This window comes from Leucopleurus acutus (assembly GCF_964270905.1).
Source record: "Leucopleurus acutus genome assembly, chromosome: 1".
Taxonomy (NCBI): domain Eukaryota; kingdom Metazoa; phylum Chordata; class Mammalia; order Artiodactyla; family Delphinidae; genus Leucopleurus; species Leucopleurus acutus.
In genome coordinates, this window is record NC_139142.1 from 173,580,992 (window position 1) to 173,603,695 (window position 22,704).

Genomic DNA, 22,704 nt, shown 5'->3' on the forward strand with positions numbered 1-22,704 from the left:
CACTTAACGTGGATTATAAATGTGTCCCAGTAGCTTTGTCCATGTGGCCTTCAGCTCCCTAGACCAAATCAGATTCTATTCACTTTTTTTAAACCACCATATTGATGTACAATTGACATAGAAAAAGCTGTAACTATTTAATGTATACAACCCGATGACTTTGGAGATAAGCATGCATCTGTGAAACCATCACCAGTCTATGCCATAAATATATCCATCAGGTCCAAGTTTCCTCCACCCTCGCTATTTATTATTGTGATAAGAACACTTAACGGGAGATCTACCCTCTTAGCCAAGCTCTAAGTATATAACATGGCATTAAGAACCACAGGCACCGTGCCGTGCGGATCTGTAGAACTTACTCATCTTGGGTACCTGACACTTTGTACCCTTTGACCATCACCTCCCCGTTTCCCCCCTCCCCAGCCCCGAGCAACCACCCTTCTACTCTCTTCTAAGGGTTTGGCGGTCTTAGATTCCTCATATAAGTGGTACTATGTAGTATTTGTCCTTCTGTGTCTGGCTTCTCTTAGCATAATGTCCTCCATGTTCATCCATATTGTTGCAAATGGCAGGATTTCCTTCTTTCTTTAAAGGCTGAATAATAGCCCATTTTGTGTATATACCACATTTTCTTTAGCCGTTCATCAGGCAAGGCACATTTAGGTTGCTTCCATGTTTTGGCTATTGTGAACAATGCTGCAGTGAACACGGAGTGCAGATACCTCTTTCAGATCCTGACTTCAATTCCTTTGTGTGTATACACAGAAGTGGGATTGCTGGATCATCTGGTAGCTCTGTTTCTAATTTTTTGTCTGGCCTTGGTGTCAGGGTAATGCTGGCTTCAGAAAATGAGTTTGGAAGTGTTCTTTCTTCCATTTTTGGAAGAGTTTAAGAAGGATTGGTATTAATGCTTCTTCAAATGTTGGGTAGAGTTGCTTGTGAAGACCTGGCCCTGAGTTTTTCTTTGCTGAGAGGTGTTTGGTTACTGATTCAACCTCCTTATTTATTATCGGCCTGTTCAAGCTTTCAATTTCTTCACGGTTCCGTCTTGGTAGATTGTATGTTTCTAGGAATTTATCCATTTTTTCTCAGTTGTCCAATTTATTGGTATATAATTGTTCATAATAGTTTCTAATTTTTTTTTATTTCTGTGACATCTGTTGTAATGTCTTCTCTATTATTTATGACTTTATTTGAGTCTTTATTTCTTAATCTTGCTAAGGGTTTGTCGATATTGTTTTATCTTTTCAAAAACCACCTTAATTTCATCTATTTTTTTCTGTTTTTCTATTTTCTAATTTTATTTATTTATGCTCTGACCTTCAGTTTTTTCTTTCCTTCTGCTAACTTGGATCTTAGTTTGCTCTTTTTCTAGTTCCTTGAGGTGTAAATTTAGGTTATTTGAGATTTTTCTTTTGTGAGGTAGGTATTTATTGGTATCTCTTGGTACTTTCCATTTGTCTCAAAATATTTCTAATTTCCCTTTAAGTTTCTTCTTTGATTCAGTGTTATTCAAGAGGATGTTCTTTAATTTCTGTGTATTTATAAATGTCCCCATTTTCCTTCTGTTACTGATTTGTAATTTCATTTCACTGTGGTCAGAAAATACATTTGGGATGATTTCAATCTCCTTAAATTTGTTAAGACTTGTTTTGTGATCTATAATGTGATTTATCCTGGAGAATCCATGTGTGCTTGAGAAGAAGGTGCACTCTGCTGCTGTTGGATGTTCACTATATATCTGTTTGGTCCATTGGTTTATAGTGATGTTCAACTCTGCTGTTTCCTTACTGATTTTCGTCTGGATGTTCCATCCATTTTTGAAAGTGGAGTATTCGAGTCTCCTACTATGATTGTATGGCCATCTATTTCTCCCTTTAGATCTGTAGATGTTTGCTTTATATAGGAAATCTGATGTAGGATACATATATATTTATTTTTATTATTTATTTTATAACCATTTTAAAAATTGAAGTATAGTTAATTTACAACGTGTTAATTTCAGGTCTACAGTAAAGTGATACATATATATGTATATGTATATAAATGCATATATATATATATATATATATATATATATATATACTTTTTCAGATTCTTCTCCATTATAGGTTATTACAAGATTTTTTATTTTTTTTAATAAATTTATTTATTTTATTTTATTTTTAGCTGTGTTGGGTCTTCGTTGCTGTGTGTGGGCTTTTCTGTGGTTGCGGGGAGAGGGGCCACATCTCGTTGCGGTGCACGGGCTTCTCATTACAGTGGCTTCTCTTGTTGTGGAGCACAGGCTTTAGGCACGTGGGCTTCAGTAGTTGTGGTGCATGGGCTCAGTAGTTGTGGCTCGCAGGCTCTAGAGCACAGGCTCAGTAGTTGTGGCGCACGGGATTAGTTGCCCCGCAGCTGTGGGATCTTCCCAGACCAGGGATTAAACCCATGTCCCCTGCATTGGCAGGCGGATTCTTAACCACTGTGCCACCAGGGAAGCCCCTATTACAAGATATTGAATATAGTTCCCTGTGCTATAGAGTAAGTCCTTGTTGTTTATCTATTTTATATATAGTACTGTGTATATGTTAATCCAAAACTTTATTTATTTGTATTAAATTTTTTTTACTTTAAAACATTTGTAAAGGTTACTTTCCATTTTTATTTATTACAAAATATTGGCTATTTCCCCATATTGTACAATACATCCTTGAGCCTATCTGACAACCGATAGCTTGTACCTCCCACTCTCCTGTGCCAATATTGCCCCCCCCAACTGGTAACTACTAATTTGTTCTCTATATCTCTGAGCCTGCTTCTTTTTTGTTATATTCACTAGTTGTATTTTATAGATTCCACATATACATGATTTCATACAGTATTTGTCTTTCTCTGTCTGACTTATTTCAGTTAGCATAATGCCCTGCAAGTTCATCCATGTTGCTGCAAATGGCAATATTTCATTCTTTTTTATGGCTTAGTAGTATTCCATTTTGTGTGTGTGTGTGTGTGTGTGTGTGTGTGTGTGTGTGTGTGTGTGTATACACACCACACCTTCTTTATCCATTCATCTGTTGATGGACACTTAGATTGGTACTGTATCTTGACAATTGTAAATAATGCTGCTCTGAACATTGGGGTGCATGTATCTTTTTGAATTAGTGTTTTTGCTTTTTTTGGATATATACCCAGGAGTGGAATGGGTACATAGATAATTGTTATATCTTCCTGTTGAGTAAACCTTTTTATCATTATATAATCATCTTCTTTATCTTGTGTAGCAGTTTTTGATTCAAGGTCTGTTTTGTCTTGTATAAGTATAGCCATTCCTGCTTTCTTTTGGTTACCATTTGTATGTAATATCTTTTTCTATCCCTTTACTTTCCATCTCTGAGTGTTCTTAAAGCTATAGTGAGTCTCTTGTACACAGCATATAGTTGTAGCTTGTTATTTTATCCATTCAGTCACTTTTCATTAGTGAGTATAATCCATTTAAATTCAAAGTAATCATTGATTGATTATTATAGTTATAGTTATTCTTAATACTTTTAACTTTTCAACTAGGGTTAAAAGTGATTTGTGCACCACCATTACAGTATTGCACTGTTCTTTATTTGTCTATATATTTACCAGTAAAATATATACTTTCTTATGCTTTTGTGTGGTTGTTTAGTGTTCTTTTGTTTCAACTTGACAAACTCCCTTTAGCACTTCTTGTAAGGCAGGTCAAGTGGTAACAAACTCCCTCAATTTTTGTTTGTCTGGGAAAGTCTATCTCCTTCATTTTTTTTTTTTTTATATATAGTGCTATATATAGCACAAGCTCTGGACGCGCAGGCTCAGCGGCCGTGGCTCACGGGCTTAGCCGCTCCACGGCATGTGGAATCTTCCCAGACCGGGGCACGAACCCGTTTCCCCTGCATCGGCAGGCGGACTCTCATCCACTGCACCACCAGGGAAGCCCATCTCCTTCATTTTTAAAGGACAGTTTTGCCAGGCATAGTATTCTTGGTTGGCAGATTTGTTTTTCCAGCGCTTTGAGTATATCATCCTACTCTCTCCTGACCTTCAAGCTTTCTGCCAAAAATTCTGCTTATAATCTTAATGGAGTTTCATTTTATGTGATGAGACATTTTTCTTTTGCTGTTTTCAACATTCTCTCTTTAACTTTTGACTATTTAATTTTAATGTGCCTCAGTGTAGACCTTTTTTAGGTTCAACATATTTGGGGTCTTTTGGGCTTTATGAATCTAGAGGTCCTTTTCCTTTCCCAGATTTAGGAAAATTTTAGCCATTATTTCTTTAAATAAGCTTTCTTCTCCTTTCTGTTCTTCTCCTGGAACTCCCATTATGTTATATTGTTTTTCTTGACTGTGTCCTGTGAGTCCTGTGGGCTTTATTCACTCTTTTCCATTCCCTTTTACTTTCGCTCCTCTGAGTAGAGCATTTCAAGTTACCTGTCTTCAAGTTCACTGATTCTTTCTTCTGCCTGATCAAGTCTGTTATTGAAGCTCTCTATTGAATTTTTTCAGGGCAGTCATTGTATTCTTTGCTCCAGAATTTATGTTTTGGTTCTTTTTTTATGGTTTCTATCTCTTTGTTGAACTTGTGATCGTGTATTGCTTTTTCTGATTTTGTCTAGTTGTCTGTCTGCATTCTCTTATAGGTCAGTGAGCTAAGATGATTATTTTGAATTCTTTGTCAGCAATTCATAGATCTCCATTTCTTTGAGGTCAGTTACTGGAGCTTTGTTTTGTTCCTTTGGGGATGTCACGTTCTCCTGATTCTTTGTGATCATTTTATCCTGTGTTGATGTCTGCACATTTGAAGGAGTAGTCGCCCCTTCCAGTCCTTATGTACTGGCTTGGGAAGGGAAAGACCTTCACCTGGCTAGAGATTCTGGGAATCTTTTGAACCTTTTGTATAGATGTGCCCACTCTACTCTTCTCATCCCTCCCTGGGGGGCTAGTTTTAGGATTGTGTGCCTTGTTCTGATACCATAGAGCTGTGTAAGGTGCTGAGAGCTGCCTATTCCTTTTCTCTAGGGTGTGCTCAGCTAGGCTAGGGCATTGGGTGCAAGCACCACTTCCATCCCTCCCTTCTGAAAGGTATGTCTTAGGATTTTGTGCCTTTTCCCTACTGCACAGAGCCATGTGGAGTGCCAGGCATCACCCACCCATTCTCCATAGGGCAGTGCACTGAGTTGCTAAGACAAAGAGCTCAGTCCCACGCCGTCCCTCCCTCCTGAAGGAGCAGTCTCAGGGTTGTGTACCTTCCCCCAGTCCTGCAGAGTCAAGTTGGTTGCTGAGATCTTCACTGGCTGCTGAGGTTCATGTACCATCTGTGGACGTGTGTGGGGCACCACCTTTGGGGGATTGTTGCTTTGGGGGTGTATATGTTGGTTGTTATGAGCCTCCACCCTTTTCATTGTTCTTAGCTGCTCCCAAACAATCCAGCCATGCCGATTTCTTCAGTGTTCTGGACGCATCAAGATAAGCAGAGCTTTTAGACATTGCCCCCAAAGGCTGGGGAGTGAGACCCTCACCTGTTCTCTCTTTAACCTGTGGCGGAAATCGTGGGCTAGGAGGTCTCTCTTGGTTCTGAGTTTTGTCAGCCTCGGGGAGAGGTGATGCAAGCAAAGGGACACTGCTCTTTCTGCCCTTCCAGTGTGGCCGACCTTGCATTTTGTGGTCCATGGGGTGCTGGAACCTCTCACCTGGACTCCAGAGCTCTCACAAAGGTATTTTTGCCTGTAGATGGTTGTCAAATCATCAGTGTTTATATGGGGGAATGAGGACTGGAACCTCCTAGTCTGCCATCTTACTGATATGACTCCCTCTCTCCAGGTACTCTTGTAACACTCGGCCCTTAAAACAAAACTCAAACTTCACTCACAGCCTACAAGGTCTGAGGGATCTGGCCCTACTCACTTCTCCACCTTCCTCAGCTTCCAGCTTCCTCTGGCTTATCCCGCTCCAGCCACACATCTTCCATTACTTCCCTCTCACAGCCAAGCTCCCTGACCCCAGCATCTTCGTAATTCCTGTTCCCCTTGCCTGGAAGATCTTTTCCTGGCTGTTTCTTTGGCTGGCTCCTTCTCAACTTTTGGATTTCAGTTTAAATGCCAGCTCCTAGAGCAGGGTCTCCCTGTTTCCCCATCTCAGAAACCTCCCCAACCCTCCCATGGTTCTCTGCCACATTACCCCTTCTTCCTTCTGTGTACTTGTCACATTTGTCCACTTGCTTATTGTCTGTCTTCCCCCATAGAATGTCAACTCCAAGAGTGCAGACACTGTATCTGTCTTGTTTATCACTATATTCCCTGTACATTTCTTTTAAAAGAATATTTCAAACGGCAACATAACAGTCAATGTATACAGTGCCATACTTGACTTCACCCTTTTCTATTTGTGTATATACAGTAATTTCTGATTATAAATAATACTACAATGGACATCTCCATGCATAACATTCTTTGTCCCTGCCTCTGGTGATTTTGTTCAGTAATGTCTCAGAAGTAGAAATATTGGCCTCATGATAGAGCATGAGTGTGTTTAAGGCTCCTTCATAAACATGGCCACATTGCACTCCAGGAAGTCTGACTGAAGACCTAACATAAGTCTCACCACCCCTGAATGTGGGAGCTATGAGACAAGAGACAACTATTATGTATATATGTATGTATGTATGTATTTATTTATTGCTGTGTTGGGTTTTTGTTGCTGCATGTGGGCTTTCTCTAGTTGTGGCGAGTGGGGGCTACTCTTCATTGCAGTGCATGGGCTCACTGCGGTGGCTTCTCTTGTTGTGGAGCATAGCTCTAGGCACAGCTTCAGTAGTTGTGACACGTGGGCTCAGTAGCTGTGGCCTGCAGGCTTTAGCGTGCAGGCTCAGTAGTTGTGGCTCACAGGCTTAGTTGCTCCGCGGCACTTGGGATCTTCCTGGACCAGTGCTCGAACCTGTGTCCCCTGCATTGGCAGGCGGATTCTTAACCACTGCACCACCAGGGAAGTTCCAAGAGATGAGTCTTTAGATGAGCAGTGCACATGGATCACCTGGGGATCTGATTAAAATTCAGATTCTGATACAGGAGATCTGGAGTGGGACCTGAGATGCTGCATTTCTAACAAGCTCCCTGGAGGATTCCCCCAGAGGTTCTCGTCCTGCCTGCTCTTTCCTGTCAGTGTCTGGGCTCCATATTGATGCAGCCCCTGGGCACCTGTGCCACTGCCCAGACCGCAGCCTGCCGGGCCAGCAGCTCCAGCAGGAAAGCCTGTGCTCGTTTCTGCTCTGCTTGCCTCAGGCCCTGTCTCCATTTGGCTGTCAGCTCCAGGCTCCATGACCCCTGATGTATGTGTGGTTCTTAGGGGTTCTGAGTTGTTTTCCACGAGGTGTGGGTTGAACTTAACCCTTCAGATTCCAGGATGCACCACTGCCCTGGGTGGGGTAGTGGACATCTGTGACTACCTTTCCTTCCAGTCCTCTGTTTCCTCATCATATGGTAATAATATCTGTTTTTTCCTGAGAAGACCCCACCCCCACCCCCAGCCTTTCCTGGTCCATGTGGTTTGGGGGAAATTAACCTTCTATAATACCAGAATCTAAAGGTGAGCCTATAACCTAGATCTGGCCAATCAACAGATTTCATCTCCTTGCTTTCAGTAATCTGTTTGAGGGTGGACATGTGACCTGGTCCCAGGAAATCTGTGCCAGGACTTACAATAGAACTATTGTGAATGAGAAGCTCTCCCCCCTCTGGGGGGGCTGCCAGGGCCACTACATAAGCTAACTGACCAGAGAGTAAGGCCAACATGGAAACCAGAGATGAGGTAACTCCTGATGTCATAATTTGAGGCCCTGGGTCAAGCTGGACCTGAAGCTGACTTGATTTTAATGGGCTTGGGCCATAGTGGAGCTAGGACCAAAGCCATCACAGCAAGACACCAGCTTGGGCACCGAGGCTTGTGTGTGTCAGTGTGTTTAGCACAAACTAAGGAGGGCAGAGGGCTCCAGAAAGAAAAACCTCAAAAGTGTGCCTGCCCCCACACACACACATGTACCCACAGGCATGTGGGCATGCACAGTCCAGGCCAGAATAGTGGGGATCATAGTGGGGGTGGGGGGACTGCCGCCAACAGAGAGGAGGGCTGCTCCTGGCAGATGGGAGGTTTTCCCACGTTACTGGCGTCTTTGCATAATACACAGTGAGCTTTGAAACAAAAATAAGAGACAAATTGGATGGGTAAGAAGTAGCTTAATGTAAGTCAAAACAGCATTTAAATCTGGTATAGCCTCTAAACAACCTTGCGCCTTTCATCTCTCCCTGGAAAGGAAGTCCTGAACTCTTGTCACTTTTTCTTATGCATGTACAGAGGCTTCAAAGGCACCCTTGTGGGAGGATGTGGGGGGGTAATGCAGAGAGGACAGGTGGCCGGGTCAAGGTCGCTCAGCCCATTGTGTCCAGTGCACCATCTGAGGGAGAGGTGACCAGTGCAAGGTCACACAATCTACTGGGGCAGAGCGGACACGCGGGCAAAGGTTTTCTTACTAAAACCCCGGGTTTGACTCATCACCAGAGGCAGGTTTCTTGGGAAGCGATGGAGGCTGAAACTGCAGGGCCCTCACTTGTTCAGCCCCTTCTTAGATCCCAACATAATTCTGGGTTCTTTTTCTCAAAACTCACCACCCAAAACTACATAGACCCACAAGGTGTGGATCAGCCCCAGCCCCCAACCGACCCAAGGCTGTTTCCCACTTCCTTCCCCATCACCTTTCAAGAACCCCAAACTCAAGGGCGTTGTCATAAACTTGAAATAGGTACTGAAAGGCCTTTGCTTCTAGGGTATCTCTGCTTGTCCTCATGTGCAGTTTCTTCCCTATTTCTGATGATTTAGGCACTTGTTATGCAAACGACATCTCCGGAGACCCATTCTGTGAAATGCTTACATGCCTCTTTCAAGGTCCTCTGCTTCATCTTAAACATAAAACCAAATCCTCTTGCTTCTCCCTGGCCAGTGCTCGGGGGTCCCAGCCTGCAAAAGAGGAGAAGCCCGTGAGAAGCTCCCTAGGCATCCACCCAGTGACCACGAGAGCACCGCCCTCCTCCTGGCCAGTCAGTGCCAGTCGAATGTGGACTGTGTTTCATAAGTCAAGTAGCTCCATTTCGCCACAGGTGCTTCTGTCTGTGGGTGTCTGTCACTTCACTGAAGCATCTGCAAAGCCCAGCTCGCTGTCTGGTCCTGGGATGGGTGTTGACAAAACTCAGCAGGGAGCCACCTGCTCAGGGCTGGGTGTGCTTGAGGCTCCTGGAGGGGACACAGGTGGGGGCATGTGTCCCAGGGCAAAGGTTTAGGGGGGAGCACTGAGAGAGGCTTCTGGGAGGAGACCTGAGGGCAGCCACCTCCTGGAGGAGAGCATGAAACGTGTCTTCACTCCTCCAGAACCCGGGCAGGGATGCAGGCCCCACCCCATGTTAGTTCACGTGCAGGATGCACTTTATAGAAGCCGCATCTGTGGGTAGGACAAATCCTTCCTGTCCAAATCACATTTTGCAAAAAATTAAAATAAAGTTGGGCACTTTCTTCTTCCCACCTTCTCTAGCCGAGTCCTCCAAGGACAGTGGGGACTCAGCCTCCAGCCTGCTGACCACTGGTAGGCAGGGCCGGGTCTGGGACTACTGGCAGCAGTTTTGCTTCTCTGTAAAACTTTAGATCTATCAAATCTGAATGAGGGCTTTGCTGGGTAGAGTAAATTTGGTCATAGGATTTTCCCTTTTATCACTTTAAATATACCATGCCATTACTTCTGGCCTGCAGAGTTTATCCTGAAAAGTCAGGTGATTACCTTATGCGAGTTCCCATGATGTAACTTACGGCTTTTCCTTTGTACCTTTTAATAGTCCTTAATTTTGTTGCCATTTTAATTACAGTGAGTCTTGGTGTGGTCCTCTTTGGTTTGATCCTGTTTGGGGCTTACTGTGTTTACTGGGCTTGGATGTCTGTTTTCTTTGCCAGGTTAGGGAAGTTTTCAGCTTTTATGTCTTTAAGTATGTTCTCTGCCCCTTTCTCTTTCCCTTTTCCTGCTGGGACTGCAAATGTTAGTGCACCTGATGTTGTTTCAGAGGTCTGTTAGACTGTCCTCATTTCTTTTTATCCTATTGTCTTCTGTTCACCTTCAGTGATTTCCAGTACTCTGTCCTCCAGTTTTCTGATTTGTTCCTCTGTATCATTTCATCTACAGTTGTTTCCTTTTAGTGTATTTTTTCAGTTATTGTGTTCCTCGTCTCTGTTTGGTTGTTCGTTAAGATCATCTTTTTAAAAAACTTCTAAGGGACTTCCCTCGCGGTCCAGTGGTTAAGACTTCACCTTCCAATGCAGGGAGTGAGGATTCGATCCCTGGTCAGGGAGCTAAGATCCCACATGCCTCGAGGACAAAAAAAACAAAACATAAAACAGAAGCGGTATTGTAACAAATTCAATAAGAGACTTAAAAAAACCCAAACTTCTAACTTCTGCCTCTGGTTGTCGTTTTTTCTCCTGAGTTCTTTGATTATCTTTACAGTCATTACCTTGAGCTCTTTCTTGAGTACATTGGCCATTTCCACGTCAGTTAGATCTTCTTGTGGGTTTCCTTGGGTTATCTTGTTCCTTCATTTGGATCGAGTTTCTGTGTCACCTCATTTTTCTTTTTCTTTTGAATTTTCTTTTATTATTTTTTTATATAGCAGGTTCTTATTAGTTATCTATTTTATACATATTAGTGTATATATGTCAATCCCAATCTCCCAATTCATCCCACAACCACCACCGCTGCCCTCACTTTCCCCCCTTGGTGTCCATACATCTCATTTTTCTTAACTTGCTGTTTTTATTGCTATGTATCTGGTAGGTTAGTTACATTTCCTGACCTTGGAGAAGTGGCCTTTTCTAGGAGATGTTCTATGTTTCCCAGCAGCCCGCTTTCCCCTGGTCACTAGAACTATATGCTCTAGGTGTACCCCCTGTGTGGGCTGCTTGGGTCCTTCTGTTGTGGTGGGCTGACTACTGTGGGTGGTCTGGTAGGCTTGGCTGCCCCCAGTCTGGTTGTTTGCCAGGCTCTGCCTTGTATGGTGCTGTCAGTGCTGCTTGGAGGAAGAGAATAATGAGGCAGCTGGCTGCACAACCATGGGTGACATCGAGACTAGTGCTGGCTCACTTGGGGGTGGCGTTGGTGTCCAGGAGGTATCAGGGCTGGTGCCCAACCACTGGTGTATAAAGCCAGGTCCTGGGGCTATGCTGGCTTACTGGCAGGCAGAGCCAGGCCCTGGGTTCTGGTTGCAGGGCCCAGGAGAACCAGAGCTGGTATCACACCACTGTTCTGGACACAGCCGGCTGCAGGATCTGGGGCGTCCTGAATCCTGTGTTGGCATTCTGCTGTGCGGGGCAGGACCCAGCCGAGTCCATAGATGGTCCTTGCCTGCTCGTGTTTGGGCTGGGTCCGTAGGCTGCTGGGCTGTCCTAGGTAGTCCTAGGGCTGCTGTCCATCCACTGGTAGGTGGGGCTGGTTGGGAAGCTCGAGCAGCCTCAGTGGCAGTTGGCGCCAGGGCCCAGCCAGTCTTAGGGCTGGTCCTGGCCTGCTAGCGAATGGTCCGGTTCCACAGGCTGCTGGGCAGCAGGACTCATGCCTGCCTGTTGCTTTGTGAGGCTGGTCCTGAGGCTAGAGCAGTCTCACTTGTGGGAGGGGCCTGGGATTCTGGTGCTGATGCCTGCCTGCCTGTGGGTGGAGCTGGGAACCAGGGTCTCTGGCTGGAGGGTCCTACGGGGCCCTGGATCTAGTTCCTGTACACTGGTGCTTGGAGCCTGGTCCCGGGGCTTCTGGTGGTTAGGGTCCAAGTCCAGGGGCAGCTGTGGGCTTGAGAGGGTCTTAAGGGAGCCTGAGTGCTGGTGGATGGGTCTGTGTCCCTGCTCAGTTAGTTGCTTGGCCTGTGGCATTCTAGTACTTGGGCTAAGGGTACCTTTGGGTAGATTTCTAAGGGTGACCCCTTACACAAGCCTAAACCCACCTGCAATTTCCACCAAGCCAGCAGCATCTACCCTAGGCAACAACAAGGCCACACCTATTCCAGGAGGAACTCAGCCCCTAGGAATCAGGCCCAGGGAAGCTGCACTTCTGGAAGTTGTTACCCAAACCGTCTCACTACTCAGCAGTCTCAGGTGTGCTGTGCCTGACATCTCCAGCTCAGAGCTACTGAACACGGGTCTGAGGGAGGAACATCTGCTTCAACAAAAACTTGTCAAAGATGTCATTTCACGAGCCCCACAGGAGGATCATAGCTTAGAGTGGGTCCTGATTCCCCCGCAAACTTGTACTCACTTTAAAGCTTCAGAAGAAATGTTTGCTACGTGGTTCCCATGCACTTTCCCATTAGTATTACGTGATGAGTATTTAGAAATAACATCACCTGTGCCCTCCCCACAGAGTCTGTCTATTGATCTGGGTGGGAGCATCCGAGTGTTTTAACTCCAGGTGATTCTAAGGTTAGGCCCGGTTTAAGCCCAAGCCCAAGGGCTACTGGTACCTGGTGACAGTTGTTTGCAGTCTTTAGTCCTTTTGCCTTTGGGGAGGCATCAGTGTCTGCTCTACATGGGATTGAAAGGGGCAGGGCAGTGTAGCCCACTTAACTCTGTGCTGTAGCAGAATTTTTGGACATCTGTGTGAGGGGAGAGCATATACAAACAGGAAAGAAAAAGCTCACAGCTTGTTCTCCATGCAGGAGCTCATTGTTCCTGAATCTCTCTTTTTCAAAAGGTTGGCATTTGTATTTTTTTTTTTAAGATTCCACATATAAGCGATATCGTATTTGTCTTTCTCTGTCAGACTTCACTCAGTATGACAATCTCTGGGTCCTTCCATGTTGCTTGCTGCAAATGGCGTTGTTTCATTCTTTTTTATGGCTGAGCAATGTTCCATTGTATATATGAACTATATCATCTTTATCCATTCCTCTGTTGATGGGCATTTAGGTTGCTTCCATGTCCTGGCTATTGTAAATAGTGCCGCTATGAACTTTGGGGTGCATGTATTGTTTGGAATTATGGTTTTCTATGGTTACATGCCCAGGAGTGGGATTGCTGGATCACATGGCAGCTCTATTTTTAGTTTTTTAAAGAATCTTCATACTGTTCTTCACAGTGGATGTACCACTTTACGTTCCCACCAACAATGCAGGTTAAAGTTAATTAATAAGCAAAGCCATGGGCATATTCACCACCATGACTGACATGGGAAAAACTCCACAGAGTCCAAAAATCTCATCTCAGGACAGGGCACTGCTGAAATTTTGCAATGACAGAGTTGGGCCCTTTAGCCAAGTTCAAAAAATTCAGACACTTGCCACCAAAGTCTGATAAATACCATAGCTTCCTATTTACACTATAGTTACTCAGTTACTTCAAATGGATTTAGATTGACAAACAACTTGACATGTCAGTTTGCTAAGTACCATTTGATGTAGGACTCTAATACCATCATGAGACAGTGCAGGGCTTGCATGTGTGTGTCCCCAGGCGTGGTCTGGGTTTCCACCATTGTGTCACCCACCAGAGGTGAAGGATCACTGATTTCCCAGGGACAGGCTGCCTCTTGTGACTTCCCCTCCTCACTTCAACAGCCTCCAAGTTACCTGAACCTGGAAGACAAGTCTTAGTTGCCATCAGTGTCTCCCTCTCACTCACCATCTTCAGAGGAAGAGGAAAGCTGAAGGTCATCATAGAGGACACTTCAGGGGCCAGAGCCACGGTGCTCCTCAGACTTCCTGCAGAGGGAGAGTTCTGACCAGGAGGGTTGGATTTCCGCCACAGGATGGGAAGAGGGAGATGTCATGGACCTGCAGCTCCACCAGCCTCTGCTTAATCTTGTGAAGGCCATCCTGAGGGGCTGACCTGGAACATGGTTAATTGGTGGAGGATGGGGTCTAGTGCAGGCTTGAACAGTATTGGGGTGAGATCTGTTGAGTGGAGGTTGGAGGTCAATGCTTTGCACCAGGGCAGGTGTCCTCCTGGCCCTTGGGATGCCCTTGTTGGTCGATGTCCAGTTGTTCTGGGTGGAGGATGGAGATTCTGGAACACCCCCCACCCCGACCCAGATCTGGTCTCTGAGTCCTCTTCCGGGGAGTCTGGATGGGACTGAGTCTGGGGTTTCTTTGCGGGGGGTTCAGTCAAGCTTGGATGGAGATCTCTCACTTGGTGCCTGGATGCTGCTTTTGGAGTCCTGGACCAAACTTCTCTCGATGGGAGACACTGAAGGCCGGGTGGATTTCAGGTCATGTTTCCCGATCAGTGAGCTAACCGAGCGATCCGTTTCCAGGACAGATTTCCTCTTGGATGTCTGGAGGAGCGTCAGCCTGCGTGGATGCAGTAGAAGAGCAAAAACCAGAAAGATGATACGTTAGAATTTTCACACCATCAGATAAAAGGTAAAATTAACTCAGCGGCATCTCATAGCATTAAATTTAACAGCAGGAGATACGAGGAATCAATTTAAATAGGACGAGTTACTCAACCTCAGTGGTGGTCACGAAAAAAAAATTACCATATTGCTTTGATACACTTATACATCAGAGAGAAAAAGAGACTGTAATAAATATCTCTTGTTCAGCAAATGGAAAGAAGCTTTTTCATACACACTTCTATGGATTGTACACAGTTTGGGGTCTTGCAGGCACTGTGATGGTGAAATAGGTTTGATAGACAATTTTGGAGGATATATCACTATTTAAAGACGCCTGGGGCTTCCCTGGTGGCGCAGTGGTTGAGAGTCCGCCTGCCGATGCAGGGGACACAGGTTCGTGCCCCGGTCCGGGAAGATCCCACATGCCGCGGAGCGGCTGGGCCTGTGAGCCGTGGCCGCTGAGCCTGCGCATCCGGAGCTTGTGCTCCGCAACGGGAGAGGCCATAACAGTGAGAGGCCCGCGTACCGCAAAAAAAAAAAAAAAAAAAAAAAAAAAAAAAAGATGCCTGTTCTAAATTAAAAGATTCTACTCATGGAATGCCTCTGATAAAATCACTTCTGTTTCCCCTACCACAGCATGTTCTTTCCAGACATGCAAGTAAGAATGCAAAATGAAAGAAGTCGAGGAAAATGGCATCTGAAAAGTACACGAAATGATCACTTTAGTCGGAACAGAATGGGAACAATTCTCTCACACAGAATGGGATTGGGGCAAATCGGGGTTAGCCAGAAGGGCAAAAGAGCGGGAACCAGGAGAGATATACTCTCACACGGTTGCAGGATGCTGTCACTTTCTTCCAGTACTGCTGCTGCCTCCCTGTGGTCTCCCGGGAAATCTCTGGAGGAGCTTCCTCTGCTGCTCTGATTTATTTAGTAGACTATCATCGAAAGCGTTGACATGAAAGCATCCGATTCATTTTGTTAAATCAAAGAACAGCACTTGACCAGTGCTTGCCTTCTTGGCATGGCATCTTGATGAACAGTCCTATTTTTTTCCAACTGAAGATCAGCCTCCAACTCGATATGCTTTGTGCTCTCAGGGTCCTGAACTATCTCTCGGAGTGCCTTTCTGAATGGGAACGTTTTCACCAACATCATCGCCTGGAGACATCTTCAGCCTGTCCCCCCCATCCCCCTCCTTTTTATTCTTTGTATTCTTCAGCTCTCCTTACACTGGTCTCTCGCACGGTAGCAGTGTTGTCCTAGGCATGCTCAGGTGTCTCCTAACCCCACCCAAGTGGACTTCCAGTGTCATCATTTTCGGTTTCTTAGCTGCACTTTCGTCGTTCTTGGGCAGTTCTTTTTTTTTTTTTTTCCATGGATGGGGGAGACCGGGGCACTGGGGGGCGGGGTAGGGGGCAACACAGTTACACACTGCGTGTGACCCGGAAAACTGATACACACCAGGCAATCACCAACAGGCTCTGAAGGAGGATCAATCACTAGACACGCTGCACACAGGTTTGTAATTTGTGGGTTTATTGCAGACTGGACAGGCAGTGGCAAACTTTGATTAAAGGCTTAACTCTTTCATTTTTGGTTTTTTAATTGGCTACTCTGACAACTAGCAATTCAGCTCTCTCTCCCGTCTCAGTTGAGTTCCGGACACTGGCTTTCTATAATTAAACTTACTAGATTCAGGGAAATAAAAGACAAGTTTAAATATTCTGACAGAGAAGCGGAACATACCTTTAAGAAGAACAAAGCAATTTTTGGGAAAGAAATGAAATAAAAATTCTAAAAATGAAAAGTACATAACATGGTGACCTCAGTGGATGTGTTTGAAAGTCCTCACCTTAGAAACAGACAATAAAAAAATAGTGAACAGAATAAGTACCAGAAAAGAAATTCAGAATAATAAAGCCTGAAGAGGCAACATTTTGAAAAAAATAGTCATACCCAGAGGGAGAGATCATCACAGTACAATAAAAAAATGCTAAAATGCATTTAATTAGAATCACAAAAGTTAAAGAGAGAAATGAACAGAAGCAATATTTGAATTAAAATGACTGAGAACTTTAAAACCGATGAACGAATACTCCACAGACTCAATAAGCTCATTAGATTGCAAACACAGCCAAAAAAAAAAAAAAATCTACATCCACATTGATTACAGTAAAATCACAAAAAATAAAGACAAAGACAAAGAAACAACCCGAAAACCATCAGCAGGGGATAAAAACAGGAAAGAAAGAAAAAAGATTGCATAAAAGAAGAAAAAGTTAAATGGGCATCTAATTTCTCAACTGGATCACAGTCGAAAGATAGCTTTCATATATTAAAAGGTTATCATGGCCAATCTAACAACTGTATACCATGCAAAGACATATTTTGGAAAAAAAAAAGAGAAAATGAAAACATTTATAGAAATACAAAAACTGGGATTTTTCATTAACATATCAAACGAAGAACAATAATGAAAGATATTTATTAAAAACAAAGGTGGAAATACTGGATGACAGAATGGAGCAGTAGGAACAAATTAAGAATAACAAAATTAATAAATGTGTGGATAGCTCAAAATAAATAAAAATGTATAAAACATGGACAATATGTGATAAGCTTTAAACTATTTATATTTTTAAACTTTATTACATATATTTTCATAAATTACATATATATATTTCTTGTCTATGTGTAATTTGAGTACACAACAATAATAACCTACCGACAGGAAGAGGTACCCAGGGTTCTGGCTCTCCCCTAGAAGAAGATAGAAATACCAATTAACATTAGATTTATTAAAATAGGATAATCACAAAAATAATAGAAAAATATTGATCACCTCAAAACTAACAGAGTTTTGAAAAATTTAATCAATTTAAAATGAGGAAACAAAAGGAATCAATACACAGAAAATACAGGGTAAACAGAGATTTAATCTCAGATAGATCAGTCATCACATCAATGAAAATGGGCTAAATGCTTCCATTCAAAAAAACAGTTTTATACAGCAGAAATAATACAACATTGTAAATCAACTATACTTCAATTAAAGCCAAAACCAAAAACAAAACAGTTTTATAAGACATATACCTAAATATTAAAATACAAGAATTAAAAGTAGAAGAATGGGGAAAGATAGAGTATATAAACTCTACCCTGATATAAACAGTTATAACTTTATTAATACCAAAGTAGATTCTAAGGCAAGAAGTATTCCTAAAGATAAAAAGAAGACTTAATAAAGACAGAGGTTTAATTCAAAAGGAAAATATAGCAATTTAATATTATATATACCTAGTAAGTGACAGAATCCCAGGAAAACAGACAAAACTACAGTAACAGGGGATACAATAAACAGTGGTGAGCACAGGCAGTGATAAAATATGTTAGTAAAGTTTAATCCTCTACACATGTCAGGAACATTTTATTTAAAGATGAAATGGTACATGCTTTTCCTCTGTTATCAGCAACAAGAAAAGGTTGCTTACTCTCACCACTATTATTCAACAGTCTCCTGGATGTCTTAAGTAATGCAGAGAAAATTCTGTATCATCGCTCTATCTATATAGAAAACCAAATTTACAAGATTTAAACCCCAGAAAAACACTACAGTTATTTATGGATGATGATTGTTATATAAAAAATCCAAATTAATTAATTATTAGATTAATTATTAGAATTAGCAAATTATTAGAATTAACAAATTAGTTTTTTCATAATTGCTTGATTAAAGATCAATATATCCAAGTGAATTTTATCTCTATATACCAGCAAGAAACTGAAAGAGAAATTTTAAAAATTTAATTTTAAAAGCATCAAAAATACCAAATATCAAGGGAGAAGTCTAACAAATGCAAGAGCTTTATATGGAAAACTATGAAATGTTACCAAGAGAAATTAAAGAATATTTAAATAAATAGATAAACATACCAAGTTCGTACATTAAATAAAAATTAATATTGTAATTTGTTAATTCTCCACAAAATGATGTATAGATTCAAGGAATCCTAACATAATTCCAATTTTTTAGGGGATTTGTCAAGTAGATTCTATAATGTTTATGGATATTCAGAGGATGAAGAATATTAAAGACACTTAGAAAAAATAAGATAGCAGGACTTCATCTAGATTAACAGTTCTCGTGATAAAACTACAGTACAATAACCAAACTATATGGTCTTTATGCAAGGATGGATCAATACACCAGTGGCATAGAATATAATATGGAAATACACCATGTGCTTTTTTTTTTTTTAACATCTTTATTGGGGTGTAATTGCTTTACAATGGTGTGTTACTTTCTGCTTTATAACAAAGTGAATCAGATATACATATGTTCCCATATCTCTTCCCTCCTGCGTCTCCCTCCCTCCCACCCTCCCTATCCCACCCCTTTTCTGAACACTTTCTCTGTGACACAGGATATTGCACAGGCATGGGGGAGTGGCAGTCTTTTTAATAAACAGTATTGGGACATTGGGTTTGCACAAAGGAAAAAAATGGAGCTAACTCCTATCTCACACTGTTGACATGAACTTAATTCCAACTGTATTCTGAAACTGTAGGTGGAAAACAAATTTTTTCTTAGAAAATAATGTCCCCGTCTGAGCTCATTGACACCCTCCACATTTACTTCTCTGCCTACTTCCCTCACCACCATCCCTAAGAGGCTCTCCCGTGCAGTGACCAGCCACCTAATGGCCAAATCAAGGATTCCTTTCAGTGTCTTTCCTACTTAACCTCCTCTTCACTATACTGTGAGCTCCTTGAGAATAGAAACCGTGTCTTCATCATCGTCACGTATCCATTCCCTAGCAGAGAGAAGGCACGTAACGAGGGCTCAGTTTTGTCTTTTTACTGAGCTGGTCTGAAACACTCAGCTTCCATGACAGCTTTTCCCCCATCTTGGCGCCTTATCATTTTGCTCCATGAGTTTCCCATAATTTCCTTCCCCTTTAAAAGTCGTGGTCTTCATATGACATTTGCTTCATATTCTTCTTGTTCTCCACTTATTCTGGGTTATTTCAATAGAAGCCAGAGACTCAGTTACCACCTATATTGTTTAAAACGCCACAGATCCTTTTCTCTTTTGCAGACATCCATGGATGTCTGATCATTTCTGGACTTGATCTATATGCACAGGTACCATAGCACATAAATTCAGCATGTTTCATACTAAGTTCACCATAACCACACCACTCCCAAAACTTCCTCCATTTCCAGTATTCCCAGACTCAGTGATATCTCCCTCTACTTGGTTACTCAAGTGAGAACCACAGGGCATATATTTTCAATAGGTCTCTTGATTTCATTTACATCATTTCCTTCCTGGAATATTGCAGCTGGTTTCCCTGTTTCTGGCCATGTTTTGTTCTTACCCATTGCCCTCACACCTTCTAAGATGCTCATTTCTCAATGCAAGGCTAATTGGTTCACTGCTTTGTGTCAATTTCTCCTCATTGCCTACAGACTCAGTTGTGACCTTCTCAGCAAGGCATACCTGATCCTCTTCATGATCTCAGCCTGCTTGTTCCTCTAGCATAGTTCCTGGTCAGTTCCACAAATTCACCCTGTGAAAAAGCCTCACTAAACTATGTGCACTTCCCTCATGCAATGACACAATACTTTGCCTGTTCTCTTGACTCATCCTTCAACTCAAGATGACTGTCATCACCTCCTCTGTGAATGGGCCCCATGAGGCAGTTAGAAGCTCCATTTTTTCCCTTCATATTATGTTACAGATATCCCTACATCATAGCAATTACTGCATTGTTTTATAACTATTTATACATCAACATCACCTGTATGACCTGTGATCTTTCAAGGAAAGCATGTTTAGCTTCCTATGTCTTTGTAGGAGTAGTATGATACATTTGAGCATCTTTTGAGGGAAACAGATGATAATTTAGTTACCTGCTCTGCAAGTAGATCTGAACATTTGTATTAGATAGTTAATTTCTGCAACTGTCTGGTCTTTAACTAAAAGAATGGGATAAAGCAAGATGGAGAATATTTGTTCAGTGTCTGGCACATAGAATGTTCTCAGTAAATGGTAGCTGCATCATTACTAGTATTGTCATTATTGTTATTGTTAATTCCCCAGCACCAGTCTCAATGTCTGGTACCTATTAGGAATCCAGCTTGAGTGTTTGATGAATGATTTATATATGTATAAAATATATATAATGTGACGGTTTGGTTGACATTGACTCTACCTAATAAATATTGGACTCCAAACATTTTTTGCGTTACGCGGGCCTCTCACTTCTGTGGCCTCTCCCGTTGCGGAGCACAGGCTCCGGACGCGCAGGCTCAGCGGCCATGGCTCACGGGCCCAGCCACTCCGCGGCTTGTGGGATCCTCCCGGACCGGGGCACGAACCCGTGTCTCCTGCATTGGCAGGCGGACTCTCAACCACTGCGCCACCAGGGAAGCCCTCCAAACAACTTTTAAAATGCTTCTTTTTAAATTGCAGATATTCATTAAATCTTTTTTGAGTGGATTTTTCTGTGACCTTTTGCTTCTTTCAAAGAAGCATATTTAATTTCTTCACTTACTGCCAGTTACAAATTTATAGACAGTAATACGTTTATAGAGTCTATGGATTCAACCAAAGATTTTATTTAACAGATTTTTGAGAAGAAGTTAAGGTTTAGGCTTTGAAAATAAGCCTGGTTTAATATACTCAATTCTCATGAGCAGTTTTTGAAGATATTGAGAAATAACATTAAAATATTACATACTATGCACAGTCTAAGATTACAGTTTTCCTGTTTAATTCATGTCTGAATTATAAAACTTTCAGGATATATTAATAAAAAGTATCTGGAGTGTTTGTAGATTTAGTTTTTTAAAAGTTTTTAAAAAAGTCTTCCTCTAAAAATTAAAAAGTGTGTATGGAAACAAAAAAGACCCCGAATAACCTAAACAACCTTGAGAAAGAATGGAGCTGGAAGAATCAGGCTCCCTGGCTTTGGACAATACTATAAAGCTACAGCAATCAAAACAATATGGTACTGACAGAAAAAAAGAAATATAAGTCAGTGGTACAGGATAGAAAGCCCAGAGATAAACCCATGCACATACGGCCAATTAATCTAAGACAAAGGAGGCGAGATTATACAATGGAGCAAAGATTGTCTCTTCAGTAAGTGGTTCTGAGAAAACTGAACAGCTACATGTAAAAGAATGAACTTAGGACATTCTCTAACACAGTATAGAAAAATAAACTCAAAATGGATTAAAGACCTAAAAATAAGACCAAATACTCTAAAAATCCTAGAGGAATAAATACATAGCCAGAGCTCTGTTTGACATAAATTTCAGGAATATTTTTTTGATCTGTCTCACAGACTAATGAAAATAAAACCAAAAATAAACAAATGGGACCTAATTAAACTTAAAAACTCTTGCACAGCAAAGGAAATCGTAACCAAAAGGAAAAGACATCCTATGGACCGGGAGAAAATATTTTTAAATGATACAATGAACAAGAGATTAATTTCCAAAATATACAAACAGCTCATACAGCTCAATAAAAAAAAAAAAATCCAAAAATGTACAGAAGATTTAAATAGACATTTCTCCAAAGAAGATATAAAAATGGCCAACAGAGGGCTTCCCTGGTGGCGCAGTGGTTGAGGGTCCGCCTGACGATGCAGGGGACATGGGTTCGTGCCTCGGTCCGGGAGGATCCCGCATGCCGCGGAGCGGCTGGGCCCGTGGGCCATGGCCGCTGGGCCTGCGCGTCCGGAGCCTGTGCTCCACAACGGGAGAGGCCACAGAAGTGAGAGGCCCGCGTACCACAAAAAAAAAAAAAAATGGCCAACAGGTACATAAAAAATGCTCAATATCATTAATTATTAGAAAATGCAATTCAAATCTATATTGAGGAATCACCTCAAATCATTCAGAATGGCCATCATCAAAAAGGCTACAGATGATAAATTCCAGAGAGCGTGTGGGGAAAAAGGAACCCTCCTACACTGTTGGTGGGAATGTAAATTTGCATGTGCTATTCTGTACTTGATATTTCTTTTCACTCAGTGAAGTAATCAACTCAAGTCTAACATGGCCCAACAGACTCCTTACTGTCTTTTTCCATACCTTCTCCTTTCACATCCCTCCCAATCTCAGGAAGTCACAATGAAGTTCTAGGAGGTTCATCAAAACCTGCCTGTCCTTATGCCTCACCTTCACAGTAAGAGCAAAGTGCTACTGTTTCTGCCTCCAGGACATCCCCAAAGGTGTCCCCAGGGCCATTCAAGTGCAAGCCAGGATCTC